General features: G+C 54.3%; 1 long non-coding RNA gene across 2 annotated transcripts in view; it reads right to left on the minus strand.

Moving 5' to 3' along the window:
* Positions 1-227: 227 nt before the first annotated feature.
* Positions 228-13118, minus strand: part of LOC309327227 — a 51300-nt gene continuing 38409 nt past the window's right edge. For both annotated transcript variants that reach the window (XR_014150446.1, XR_014150447.1), the window contains 2 exons: positions 2985-3155; positions 228-337 (listed from right to left, as the gene is read on the minus strand). This is a non-coding gene — a long non-coding RNA (uncharacterized lncRNA). The remainder of the gene's footprint in view (positions 338-2984; positions 3156-13118) is intronic.

The following is a 13118-nucleotide window of genomic DNA, read 5'->3' on the forward strand; positions in this document are numbered from 1 at the left end:
GTTATCACCTGCCCCACCCTGACCTGCTCCGTACAGGCGTCTGGGCTCCGTCCCGGCCGGCTTGGCACAGAGGCAGCAGCCCAAGTCTCCCCCGGCTCCAGAATAACTCTGGAGGTGTTCTTGATGGGGCGAAACCTTGACTGCTACTTCTGCGCCAAGTAGGGCCGGGAAGGAGCCATGCCCGCACGGGGAACGGATGGAGGGTGAGGCAGACGAGGATCAGGGGAACGGATGGAGGGTGAGGCAGGCGAGGATCAGGGGCCGGGAACCGCAGTGATGGTCTGTTGTTCTTCGTCCCAGGAGCAGGCGCTGGAGCCTCATCCCTGGAGGCGTGGTCCTGTGGAGGAAGCAGGAAGCATCTGATGAGAAGGGGCAGGGGCGGATGAAAAACTACTGCCCCATTTTTGATGACCCCCCTAAAAAGAAGTTCCACAAGGACCCCTTCCTGCTGTCCCCGTACCTGATGTTCACCACGTCCCTCCAGGGATTTCGCCAGCACGAAGTAGACGTTGGGGAAAGGCTCCTTCCCTGCAGAGAAAACAGAGGAATCAGCAAGCGCCTGGATCCCAGATGATAGCACCAGTCTGGCGCATGAGGGAGGGGGGACAAGGGAAGGAAGTATTCCTAAAAAATGGGGCACTCAGCTGGCATTTCCACTTACCTGAAGTGGGAGCCTTTCCCCCCCTCGTTCTGGCGGGCCTCTCGCCTAAGGAAGAAACAAACTCTGTTATTCTGATTGCTTGGAGGAGTTCCAGATAAATATATAGATGATAATATTTATTATTATCATCTACATATTTAGACATATTTATGGACATATTTTTGAGCCGATTTTGTGCCCCACCCCTCACCTGTTGGGGACCACCTCACCACCCCCTAACTACGGCCCTGCCTGTACCACCCTACGATTTGGCACCCCTCCCTCTTGTTCTTCTGCATAGTTTTAGCCCCCTCTGCAGCGTGGTGCCCAGCGTGAGCGCCCCAGTCGTGCCATCCTAAAACTGCCCTAGCACAGCCTTGGCAGAGGACCCCACTCCTAGTCCTGGCCAGGTGGACCACAGAGAAACCCTCTCCATAAAACTATAGGGATCTCTAAACCAGACCTTCCTCCTCCAGCTAGCAAGAGCACTGGGAATCACTTCCCCTGCCACACAAGGTCACAACATACCTCCAGATTTTGATGGGTTTCCCTGCACCTCTGGACTGCTGCTGGGCTGGTTGCAGTTTCCCCAAACCACAGCCTTGCAAATGAACAAGGACATTGTACTGTCTAGGGGACAGGGTCCCATGGGCCGTCCTCAATGATTTCCTTCAGGGGCACATTGCTCTCAATATTTCCACACACCCCCTCGTCTGCCTTCCCAGCTCTCTCCCTTCCTCACTCTTCCACATCTCTCCTTCTCCTGTTTGGCACAGAGCAGACTGGCAGCAGCCAATGGGCAGGCAAACCAGTGGAGGCAGGGCCCTCCTGCGGTGGAGACATAGGGCCCCCGGGGGGAGCAGCCCCCAAACTTCTGTAGGGAGAGCCTGAGCATTGGTGAGGGTGTCTGGCCACCTGACCCAGGGAAGGAGGGAAGCAGAACAAGCACCCCTGCCATGCTGCCCATGCCCAAGTCACCAATGGCTGCCAACGATCGCTGTTCCTGCCTGGACACATAATGGCCAGACCCCTGGCTTGGAAGGAGGGGGCGAGGGGCTGGGCCGAGACAGATCTGCTCCCCCGCCCACTCTAGAACTCAATTGGCATTACCCCCTACCTGAACTCTGAGCCTTTCCACACTTTGTCCTTCCCCCTGTCCCAGTACCTCTGGGGTGAGAGGCCTTTGTCTGGGCTCCAGTCCCTCCCGTGATGCAGCGGCTCCCAGGCTGAACCTTCTCCTCCCTGGAAAACAAACAGAGTCATCAGCAGGTGCCTGGCTCCCAGCCACGCTAGCCCAGTATGGGGCAGGAGGGGGGGGGACCTGGGAAGGGGGCATTTCCTCCTACCTGATGTTATCACCTGCCCCAACCTGACCTGCTCCGTACGGGCGTCTGGGCTCCTTCCCGGCCGGCTTGGCACAGAAGCAGCAGCCCAAGTCTCACGCGGCTCTGGAATAACTCTGGAAGTGTTCTTGATGGGGGGAAACCTTGACTCCTCTTTCTGCGCCAAGTAGGGCTAGGAAAGAGCCATGCCCGCATGGAGAAGAGGCAGTGGGCAAGAGATGCCAGGGTTGCCAGCCGGGAACCGCCGGGATGTTCTCTCGCCCTTCATCCCGGGAGCTGGAGCTGGGGCCTCATCCCTGGAGGCCTGGCCCGGTGGAGGCCTGGCTCTGTGCCCATGCCCACATCCCCATTGGCTGCCAACGATCGCTGCTCCTACCTGGCTTGGAAGGAGGGGGGTGAGGGGCTGGGGCGAGACAGGTCTGCTCCCCCCCCAACTCCTGCACTCAATTGGCATTTCCCCCTACCTGAACTCTGAGCCTTTCCACACCTTGCCTCCCTGCGGGGGTCTTTGTCCTTCCCCCTGTCCCAGTACCTCTGGGGCGAGAGGCCTTTGTCTGGGCTCCAGTCCCTCCCAGGATGCAGCGGCTCCCAGGCTGAACCTTCTCCTCGCTGCAAAACAAACAGAGACATCAGCAGGTCCCTGGCACCCAGCCACGCTAGCCCAGTCTGGGGCAGGAGGGGGGTGACCTGGGAAGGCGGCAGTCTCCTCCAGCTCCGGAATAACTCTGGAGGTTCTTTTGATGGGTGGAAACCTAGGCTGCTGCTTCTGCGCCAAGTAGGGCCAGGAAGGAGCCATGCCCACATGGAGAACAGACGGAGGGGGAGGCAGGCAAGGGTCAGGGGCCGGGAACTGCCACGATAGTCTCTTGATAATAATCCTGGCTCTGGAGCCTCATCCCTGGAGGTGTGGTCCTGTGGAAGAAGCAGGACATCATATGAGAATGGGCCTCTGGTGGGCCAAAAACTATGGAAGGACCCCTTTGTTCCCTCTGTCCCAGTACCTGAGGGTCGTCACATCTCTCCAGGGATTTGACCAGAACAAAGTATATGTTGGGGAAAGGCTCCCTCCCTGCAAAGAAAACGGAGACATCAGCAGGTGCCCAGCTCCCAGCCACACTAGCCCAGTCTGGGGCAGGAGGGGGGCGGACCTGGGAAGGGGCATTTCCTCCTACCTGATCTTATCAGCGCTCCCCACTTCTCCTCCGTATGGGCGTCCGACCGGCCTAGCACAGAAACAGCAGCCAAAGTCTCCTCCCTCTCAGAAATCACCCGAGAAGCTGTTTTAATGGGAAGAAACTTTGGCTGCTGCTTCTGCCCCAAACAGGGCCGGGAAGGAGCCATGCCAATACGGAGAAGGGGCAGTGGGGAAGAGGTGCGAGGGATGTCAGCCGGGGAACCACTGGGATGTTGTTCGGTTCTTCATCCCGGGTCTGGAGCCTCATCCCTGGAGCCTGGCCCTGTGGAGGAAGCAGGATACAGTATGTGAGCCAAAGCCCACTAGAGACCTTTCCCTTGAAACAATAGGCTGTGTACACACCATACCTTTGGGGCTCATCCCCACTTCCCCTTGGGCCATGTGGCCAGCAAGCTCAGGTGTGTTAACAGATTTGCTCTTTGTTAGACGGGCCAGACTGGTTTGCAAAAGTCAGCCCAGGAATTCCTTGCCTGGCACAGTTGTGCAGCCTGTACTTTCATTGATATCCCAAATTATCAAAATTCTACCTTTTGTGTATTTCTGGGGTTTGGCGGGGGGGGGGGGTTCTCCTGCAAATGTATAACACTATTTTGCCTGCACAGTTTTTAATGCCACTATTGATGTGAACCAATGCATGATTATAAAGTAAATAAAGCTTATTTTTAAAGTTCCCATGTTGATGCCTAATTCTTTCTTAAGTGGGGAAAAGGGAGGGAAGGCAGCTAGCTTCATGGCTGGACTTGCTCAAAACAAGGTTCTGCAACCTGATTCCTATCCTTTTAAGTTTGTCAAGGATGGAATTTTAAAACATCTGCTGGCTCCGCTCAGATATGCCTGAGCCAATCTGATCTGAGGGGAATCCCTTCCTGTCCTCCAGTAAATGGTCTTCTGTTGGAGCTTCATCAGGACCAAACCCCATCTCCCAGGCGTTCCCCTTGAAGGCAAGGCACAATCCTGGGACACTCAACACCCAAAGGTTTTCCATTTCCAAGGCACGGGATCCCTCCCCAAGAACCTGGCATCTGAGCTCCTCCATCTTCCTGGTTCCTCCTCATTACTGAGTTCCTTGGACTCCACGGATCTCTGCTAATGGGAGCTGTTTCCAGAGCCCCTAACAAACTACAGTTCCCAGGATCATTGGGGGGGGGGGAGACATCTGCTCTTTAGAACATGCGCTTCAGGTTACAGACTTCACTAACCCAGAAATGGTATCTCGGGTTTAGAATTTTGCTTCAGGATGAGAACAGAACAGAAATTGCATGTTGGCGGCGCAGCAGCAGCGGGAGGCCCCTGAAACTGTTCTTAACCTGAGATACCACTTTAGCTAAGTGGTACCTCAGGTTAAGAACAGTTTCAGGTTAAGAATGGACCTCCAGAACGAAATAAGTCCTTAACCCAAGGTACCACTGCACTACTACTGGTAGTAGTAGTAGTAGTTATTTGTACCCCACCCACCTTCCCAGGTTGCCCCAGCCACTCTGAGGTAAGTGGGGAAATCCAGGGTCTAAATCCCCTTCCTGTGTTTCTGTTTGGGAGGGGCTATAGCTCAGTGGCAGAGCATCTTCTGGGCACCCAGAAGGGCCTTGATTCAACTCCCTGCTTGGCTTCAGGTGTGGGGATGAGAAGGCCCAGCTTGCAGGTTCGATCCCCATCTGGGACAGCTGCATCTTCCTGCAGGGGGTGGGACTAGATGATCCTCAAGGTCCCGTCCTGCTCTGTGGTTCTATGAGTCTGAGGATGCAAGAAGTATTGGCACCCCTGCTGTGCTAACCCAAAACAGGCACACAGAGGGACAGATTGAAGCTCGGCCATGAAATGTTCAGTCGCTAGAGGTGAATATGCAGGAAAGCGCTCAGCCCTTTGTCTGGCAGAAGACCTCACCCACTGGGCTGCATAGACAGCTGCCTCAGGAGCCAGGTCCCGGGTCCCGGGAGCTCCAGACTGCCTTCCTCTGGCCTGGCTGGCAGCAACTCACCTGGGGATCAGATCAGAGCTTCCCAAGCCTCACCTGGAGATGCTGACCCTTTGGGCTTCCAGAGGCACTGAGATATGGCCTACAAAGGCCCTTGGTGGGTCCATCCTTGGTCTATCTAGGCCAGGCTGGGAGCAACTGCTACCTGCCACCCTTTGGAGAAGCATGGCCAGGCAGTTGACAGCTGGGATGAGGAACCCAAGGCCCACCATCTGATTCCATGAATCCTAGAGATGACACAGAGAGAGGCAGAGACTGTCTCTTGTGGGGAGGAGACTCTGCAATCTTGCAGTGCAGGAAACACGGCCCACTTTGCCTTGTCCCACAATCAGCTACAGCTCTAAATATACCATATTTTCTCGTGGGGATTAGAAATTTGTCTTTTCAATTTTTTTATTTAAGAAATTTAAGATTAGAGCAAGGCAGGCTGTTTCAAAATCGTAATGTGCCTGCTAGGTGGTGGTGCTCCAAAAACATCCCAAAGTGCGTGACCCACGACCAGCTGCAGCTCCAAATTTACCATATTTCTCCATTGGAACTAGAAATTTGTCTTTTCAAATCTTTCCTTCGTCTTACCTGTTCTTTTCTCAAGGGATCCTTGGGCAGTAGCAGTTTCCCCAAGATTCTTTTAAGTCAGATTCCTCCAAGTGAAACAAAAACAAAAACCACCTTGCGGTTTTATCCTACTGTGTTCTAAGAAGCATTTGCAGTATTGCCATAATGTCAAGGGTGTGAATGTACTTAGGGGGAAGCCTCGTAACAACTACACACACACACACACACACACACACACACACACAAACACACCCCTCTCTGATTTGACAAGCTCTATTGTGAAGGCGACGGTTCCTACGTTTCGGGGGAACTCCAGCCATTGGGGAGAGGCATGCCTTAGGCCCACCGCCTCATAGGGAACATAACAACTATGGTCCTCCTTTAACAAGTGGCTCCTTGGTAGAGCATCTCCTTTGGAGATAGAAGGGCCCAGATTCAATCCAGATAGGGCTGGGATATGCTGGGCCTGAAATCCTGCAGAGCCCTGCCGGCGTAGACCATACACCGAACAAGGTGTGGACCCACGGTCAGTAGAATAAGGCAGTTCCCCCTACCAGCCTGCTGGCAAAATGCCCTGGTGTGGGTGAACGAGGCACCTCCCGGTGGGCTGGATTTGATTCTGGCACCTCCAACCACCAACCCAGAAGACAAAAAGCTTTTTTACCCCCTCCCAAGGAAGTATAGGAGGCCTAGAGGGGCCAACAGTGCACATTTGATTAACCAGTCATGTTGCTCCTCTTTTTCTTGTTTGCCGAGACCCAACTGTGACCTTGCTAATGGCACTGCGCCGTCTTTTAAGATTTGCTGGACTTTGAAAATCCAAAAGAGGTTTCCCATCTGTGCATTTGCTTTGTACACACCAAGAGAAATGAGCAAGGCAACTGAAGGCTTCACTTTTTTCTCTTCTATGCTCCCCCCGACCCAGAACAAACTTTTTTGTACATTTTTTTAAAATATCCAATGAGGATTTAAAGCACATGACGTCCCCCAAATGATCCTCGGCACTGCAGCTTTCCTCTCACAGAACTACAATTCCCAGAACCCCTGACAAACTCCAATTCCCAGGATCGTTCAGGGGAAGACACCTGCTTTTTAGAACAGGGGGGAGAACCTGCTGCACACTTCCCCCAATTCTCTAGGAACCAGGAATCGGGAACTCAAGTCCTTCTAACAGGATGACTTGTCAGAGCAGGCTTATAAAATTTTGTTCCAAAAGGTGCCATCCCTCTCTCTACTGAGTGATGGCAAGAGTCCATGGCTCTCACCTTTGGAGAACTGAGATATGGCAGAGACTGTCTTACCTTTAAGAAATACAGTTTATTCACCTGTTTACACCTTCAGTTTGCATGGAGGGAGACCAGATCTTACAGCAAAGTCCGTTCAAGAGGGACTTGTCCCCCAAACAGGGCAGCCAGCCTTCCCACGTTGGATTCCAGACTCCCTCCTCCTCCTCCTCCTCCTATTCCTCCCCTTGCTCAAAGCCTCAGTTTTCCTCACCAGGCACCATTATCCTGGCTCCCCTTCACATCCCCAGCCTCTGTTCACACTGCAGGGCAAGGGGAAAGGACTTCTTTTGCATTTCCAGTTAGGCTCTCCTTGTCCTTCAATTATTTCTTAAAGAACCTTGCTTGGCCAGCTCCTTTTGCATAGGGTAGCCCAGGAATTCCTCTGCAGCTTGTATTTCTCCCTTCACATCCCAAATAATCCCAAACCCCACCATTTATTAATTTCTAGGGTTTAGTGGGATCCTCCCTCAATCTATAACAATATTGTGCATAATACTTGTTATGTACTGAGTTGAATAGGATCCAAACTGCAGCAGTCTGATTGGTCCTAGAACAATAGGCTCCAAAAGGCAGCAGTCTGATTGGTCCTAGAACAATAGGATTCAGAATGCAGCAGTCTGATTGGTCCTAGAACAATGCAGCAGTATGATTGGTTAGCAGGAACCACCCAATCATGCTCCAGATAGAAGTGAATCCACAACCTGATTGGCCTACAGTAGAATCCTGGAATTAGCCAATCATGTGCAGCCCATTGTGTAAATAATGTATATAAAGCAGATACTTTGAGGGGACATTCATTCATTCCTCCTCACCACTATGAGCTGAATAAAGAGCATGAAATCACTTTGCGACTCTGAGTATATTTCACTGGCGACGAAGGTGGGATCCCGCTGAGCTGACTGCCACACACAGCACCGCAGCACCGCCACTTGCCGCATCGCTGCCTCGCACCGTGTATCCAGGCTTCAGCTCCGGGACACAAGGAACTCAGAATGGCAACTGACAGCAGCTTCTCGCCATTCAACCCAGCATCTGGAGACTGGGAAGCGTACGCCTCCCGTTTCACCTTCCTCCTAGAAGCCAAAGGGGTCACCGATGAAGAAGACGCCAAGAAGAGGGCAATATTCTTCAGCGTCTGCGGAGAGGAGACATTTGAAATCGCCCGGGCTCTCCTTGCGCCTGAAGACGTCGCTACTGTTCCATACAAAACAATAATGGAACAGCTGAAGGGGCACTTTTCGCCACAGCCCTCAGTGGTGGCTTGTCGAAATGCCTTCTACGCAAAGCGGCAAGCCCCTGGGGAAACCATAACTGGGTTTGTGACCTCTCTCCGCCAAGCTGCCCGGTTCTGCAACTTCTCAGAGCTGGAGAACATGCTTCGTGACCGCCTCGTCGGTGGCCTGAAGGATGAGAAGCTGCAACGACGCCTCTACGCTAAGAAGAACCTAACGTTCCAGGTCGCTCTGGAGGAGGCCCTGGCAACGGAAGCTGCTGAGAGGTCGACGCAAGAGGCACGGCTGAGCCAGCCGTCCCAACCGAGGGTCCACCACGAAGACCTCACCAACGACTCGGGATCCGACAGGGAGGAGGTGCACCGAGTACAGCAGCGCACTCAAGCAGCCCACATACCACAGCTTCCTCGACGAGAAGGAGGGAACTGCGCAAGCTGTGGAGAAAGTCACGAGAGGAGGACCTGCCGTTTCCGCAACGCAGAGTGCAGGCAGTGCAGAAAATTGGGACACATCGCCCGGGTGTGTCGGGCTCGGCCCACCCGAAGCCAGGCATCAGATGACCAATCCAAGAGCCCCAGGTCCCGGGGCCCAACGCACCAAGGCAACTTGACGGAGCTCACAGACTTCCAGGTATACCAGTTGCCCCACCCCAACGTAGAGAAAATTTATGTAGAGGTACAGATAGAGGGGGCCCCATGCCGCATGGAGCTTGACACGGGTTCAACTCTATCCATAATCTCGGCAAGGACCTTAAGGAAACTGTGTCCTACTGGGGGTCCCAAACTCAGGCCGGCCCCATTCACCCTCCGGGACTTCCAGAAACGTAAGGTCCCCACAATGGGGATGGGGACCTTCAGGGTGCAATACCGAGGGCGGACGCGGCAACTGGACTCGCTTGTGGTCAAGGGCCCCTACATTAGCTTACTGGGGTTGGCATGGTTTGGACCACTGGGACTAGCCATCACCGGGGTGAACCACATGAGCTTACAAGTGGACGTGGACGCCATATGCAAGGAGTTTCCGGGGGTTTTCGATGGGAAATTGGGACAGTATACGGGCCCCCCCATTGCTCTACAGCTTGACCCCGCAGTACGACCAGTCAGGCTCAAGGCCCGCCGGGTCCCATTCGCCCTGAAACCCCGTATAGACGAGGAATTGGACCGACTCGTGGAGCAAGGAGTGCTGGAGCCGGTGCCTAATGCCCCCTGGGAAACCCCAATCGTCACACCCGTCAAGCCTAATGGTTCGGTCCGCATCTGCGCAGACTACAAATGTACCATAAACAAGGCCCTCATGGCCCATGCATACCCAGTGCCAGTGGTCAGCCATGTCCTTGCCACCCTGGCTGGGTCGAAAATTTTTGGCAAGCTGGACTTGGCCCAAGCATATCAACAGCTGCCAGTAGATGAGGCCACAGCAGAGGCACAGACGATTGTGACGCACAGAGGAGCGTTCAGGGTAAAGCGGCTGCAATTCGGGGTCAGCGTGGCACCAGGCATATTCCAGAATCTAATGGACTCTCTCCTTAAAGGGATTCCTGGTGTCACCCCCTTCTTTGATGATGTGTTGATTGCCGGGCCCACACCAGAGGAGTTTGAGGACCGCCTCCGCACTGTTCTGCACCGTTTCCAGATGGCGGGTCTCAAGGTGAAGCGGGAAAAAATGTCTACTAGGAGTGCCTCAAGTGGACTTTCTGGGATTTATGGTGGATGCAGAAGGGGTTCACCCGACTGGGGACAAGGTACGGGCCATTTGTGATGCCCCAGCGCCCAAGAACAAGACTGAACTTCAGGCCTTCTTGGGATTATTGAACTTTTACCATTCCTTCCTTCCCCACAAGGCGGCGGTAGCGGAGCCCCTACACAGACTCCTGGACAAGCGGGCCCCTTGGGTGTGGGGCCAGCGCCAGGAGGCCGCATTCCAGGCAGTCAAGGACTTGCTTGTCTCAAACTCGGTCTTGGCACACTTCGACGAGAGGCTGCCGGTGGTGCTAGCATGCGACGCCTCGCCCTATGGCATCGGCGCTGTCCTGGGACACCAACTCCCGGATGGAAGAGAGGTACCGGTAGCATACTTTTCCCAGACACTCAACGAAACCGAGCGGAACTACTCGCAAATCGACAAGGAGGGTCTGGCAATCGTGAAGGGAGTAAAAAAATTCCATGATTTCTTGTACGGGCGGCCCTTCACCGTGGTGACTGACCACAAGCCGTTGCTTGGCTTGTTTGCCCCCGAAAAGCAGACCCCCCAAGTGCTGTCTCCTCGCGTCCTCAGGTGGTCAATTTTCCTTGCCAGCTACCAGTATGCACTGATTCACCGCCCTGGAAAGGCGATGGGCCATGCAGACGCCCTCAGCAGGCTACCACTACCGGAAACAGGCCCCGACCCAGCACCTGCACAAGAGGTTATGAGCCTGGAGCTGCTTCCTGACCGCCCCATTCAGGCACAAGAAGTTGCACACCATTCCAAGAAAGATAGGGTCATCTCCCGGGTCCTGGACTGGGTGTGGAGGGGATGGCCCAGCCGCAGCCCCGGGCCAGAATTCGCCGGCTACACAACCCGCAAACATGAACTGTCAGCCCACAAGGGGTGCCTGTTATGGGGAAGCAGGGTCGTTGTTCCCCAGCCCCTCCGCAAAAGGGTCCTCACAGCCCTACACGAGACACACCCAGGGGTAGTAAGAATGAAGGCCCTTGCCAGGAGTTATGTGTGGTGGCCGGGGATCGACGGAGAGATAGAGGCCTGGGTCAAACACTGCCAGGCCTGCCAGGAATCCCGCCCAGATCCCCCAAGGGCCCCAGTCCAGTCCTGGGAGTCCGCCCGAGCACCATGGTCACGCCTGCATGTGGACTTCGCTGGCCCCTTTCAGGGGAAAACATTCTTCATAGTGGTGGACTCCTACACCAAATGGCTGGAAGTCGCACTGGTACCGTCCACTTCTACGTCCGCAGCCATCCGGGTACTACGCAGGCTGTTTGCAACCCACGGGCTCCCTGACACTCTCGTCTCAGACAACGGGACTGCATTTACATCAGGAGAATTTCAAACCTTCACAGTGCAGAACGCCATCCGCCACATCCGTTCGGCGCCATTCCACCCTGCCACCAATGGCCAAGCAGAACGCATGGTGCGGACCACCAAGGACACCCTTCGCCGCATGACGCAAGGGGATTGGGAGTACCGCCTTGCCACATTCCTTCTAGCACAGCACAGCACCCCCAGCTCAACGACTGGCCGGAGCCCCGCTGAACTACTAATGGGTCGGCGCCTTGCAATCAGATTGGACCGCCTTCACCCCGATAGAGCTCAGGATGAGGTAGTGGTGGGGGAAGGCAGGAACCCCCGGACCTTCGAGGCCCAGGACCCAGTGTACGCAAAGAATTTTGGGGCAGGCCCTGCATGGGTACCTGCCACAGTCACCAGGGTCACGGGCCCCGTGTCGTACGAGGTGCTAACAGATGGGGGGCAATGCTGGCGCCGCCACTGCGACCAGATACGGCGACGATTCCCGGGAGAAAACCAGGAGGAGGAGGACAGGTCAGAGGAGTCCCAAGGGAACAGTGGGGCAGTGAGGCCCATAGAGCAACAGGGGCAAGCAGGAGAGGCAGAATCAGTAAATACAGAGAGGACCCGCGAGGCCGAAAGGACACCGGAACCAGAACCACGACTGAGCGAGCCGGTTGCGCCAGACCAAACAGCCCCATCCTTGGAACACGAGCCAGAACCTGAACCCCGGACCAGGGAACACCCCAGGCCGCAACGCACACGTAGGCCACCGGCGTACCTTGAGGACTATGAATGCGACCTTCCGGGCAGGACTGGAACTTAGAGGGGAGGGGTGTGTTATGTACTGAGTTGAATAGGATCCAAACTGCAGCAGTCTGATTGGTCCTAGAACAATAGGCTCCAAAAGGCAGCAGTCTGATTGGTCCTAGAACAATAGGATTCAGAATGCAGCAGTCTGATTGGTCCTAGAACAATGCAGCAGTATGATTGGTTAGCAGGAACCACCCAATCATGCTCCAGATAGAAGTGAATCCACAACCTGATTGGCCTACAGTAGAATCCTGGAATTAGCCAATCATGTGCAGCCCATTGTGTAAATAATGTATATAAAGCAGATACTTTGAGGGGACATTCATTCATTCCTCCTCACCACTATGAGCTGAATAAAGAGCATGAAATCACTTTGCGACTCTGAGTATATTTCAATACTGTAATTAAGGTCATTCTATTTGGATTCCGAAGGGAATGTCAAGCAGGGAGGGAGGGGAAAGAGAGACAGTGGAATTCTGGGGGAGAGTGACGATTGGAGGAGGCTTGGAAAGGGAGTTTGAATGTTGGGGGGGAGGCAGTTGAGAGTCAGTTGAGAGCGGTGGGTTCTGGAGGGAGGAGATCAGCTGGCTGGGCAGCTCTTCAGCTTAGGATCAGTATGAGAGTCGTTTGATGGTGGCCAAAAAGGAACAGAGACGCAGAGAGGGACTGTGAGTCTCCTGTGGAGAATGGGGAATGTGGCAGTCCCATGCCCAGCGAAGAGGGGCTCTGCCAGCTGCCCAGGAACAGAATAACCTCAATTTAGGAGGGCCACGGAGCCAGGCTTGGCTTGTATTCCTAATGCCCAGATGCCTCACACCACCCCCTCCAGTTACGTGGGAAGCAGCTTTACAGACCTGGGCTATGCCTGATTATCATCTTCCCAAGCAACTTAGAAATGTAACGCTGGTGGTCAACGAAAGAAGTTTAAAGACTCTCTCAAGGCAGATCTAAAAGAAATGTTGTGTAAACAATTGGGAAATGCTGCCCTGCAAACGCTCCAAGTGGAGAACAGCCTTTAGCAACGGTGTCATGGACTTTGAAGACACTCGAACTCAGGACGAAAGGGAGAAACAAGTTAA

Source organism: Podarcis erhardii (genome assembly GCF_964252035.2).
Source record: "Podarcis erhardii genome assembly, chromosome: 13".
In the NCBI taxonomy this organism is placed as follows: domain Eukaryota; kingdom Metazoa; phylum Chordata; class Lepidosauria; order Squamata; family Lacertidae; genus Podarcis; species Podarcis erhardii.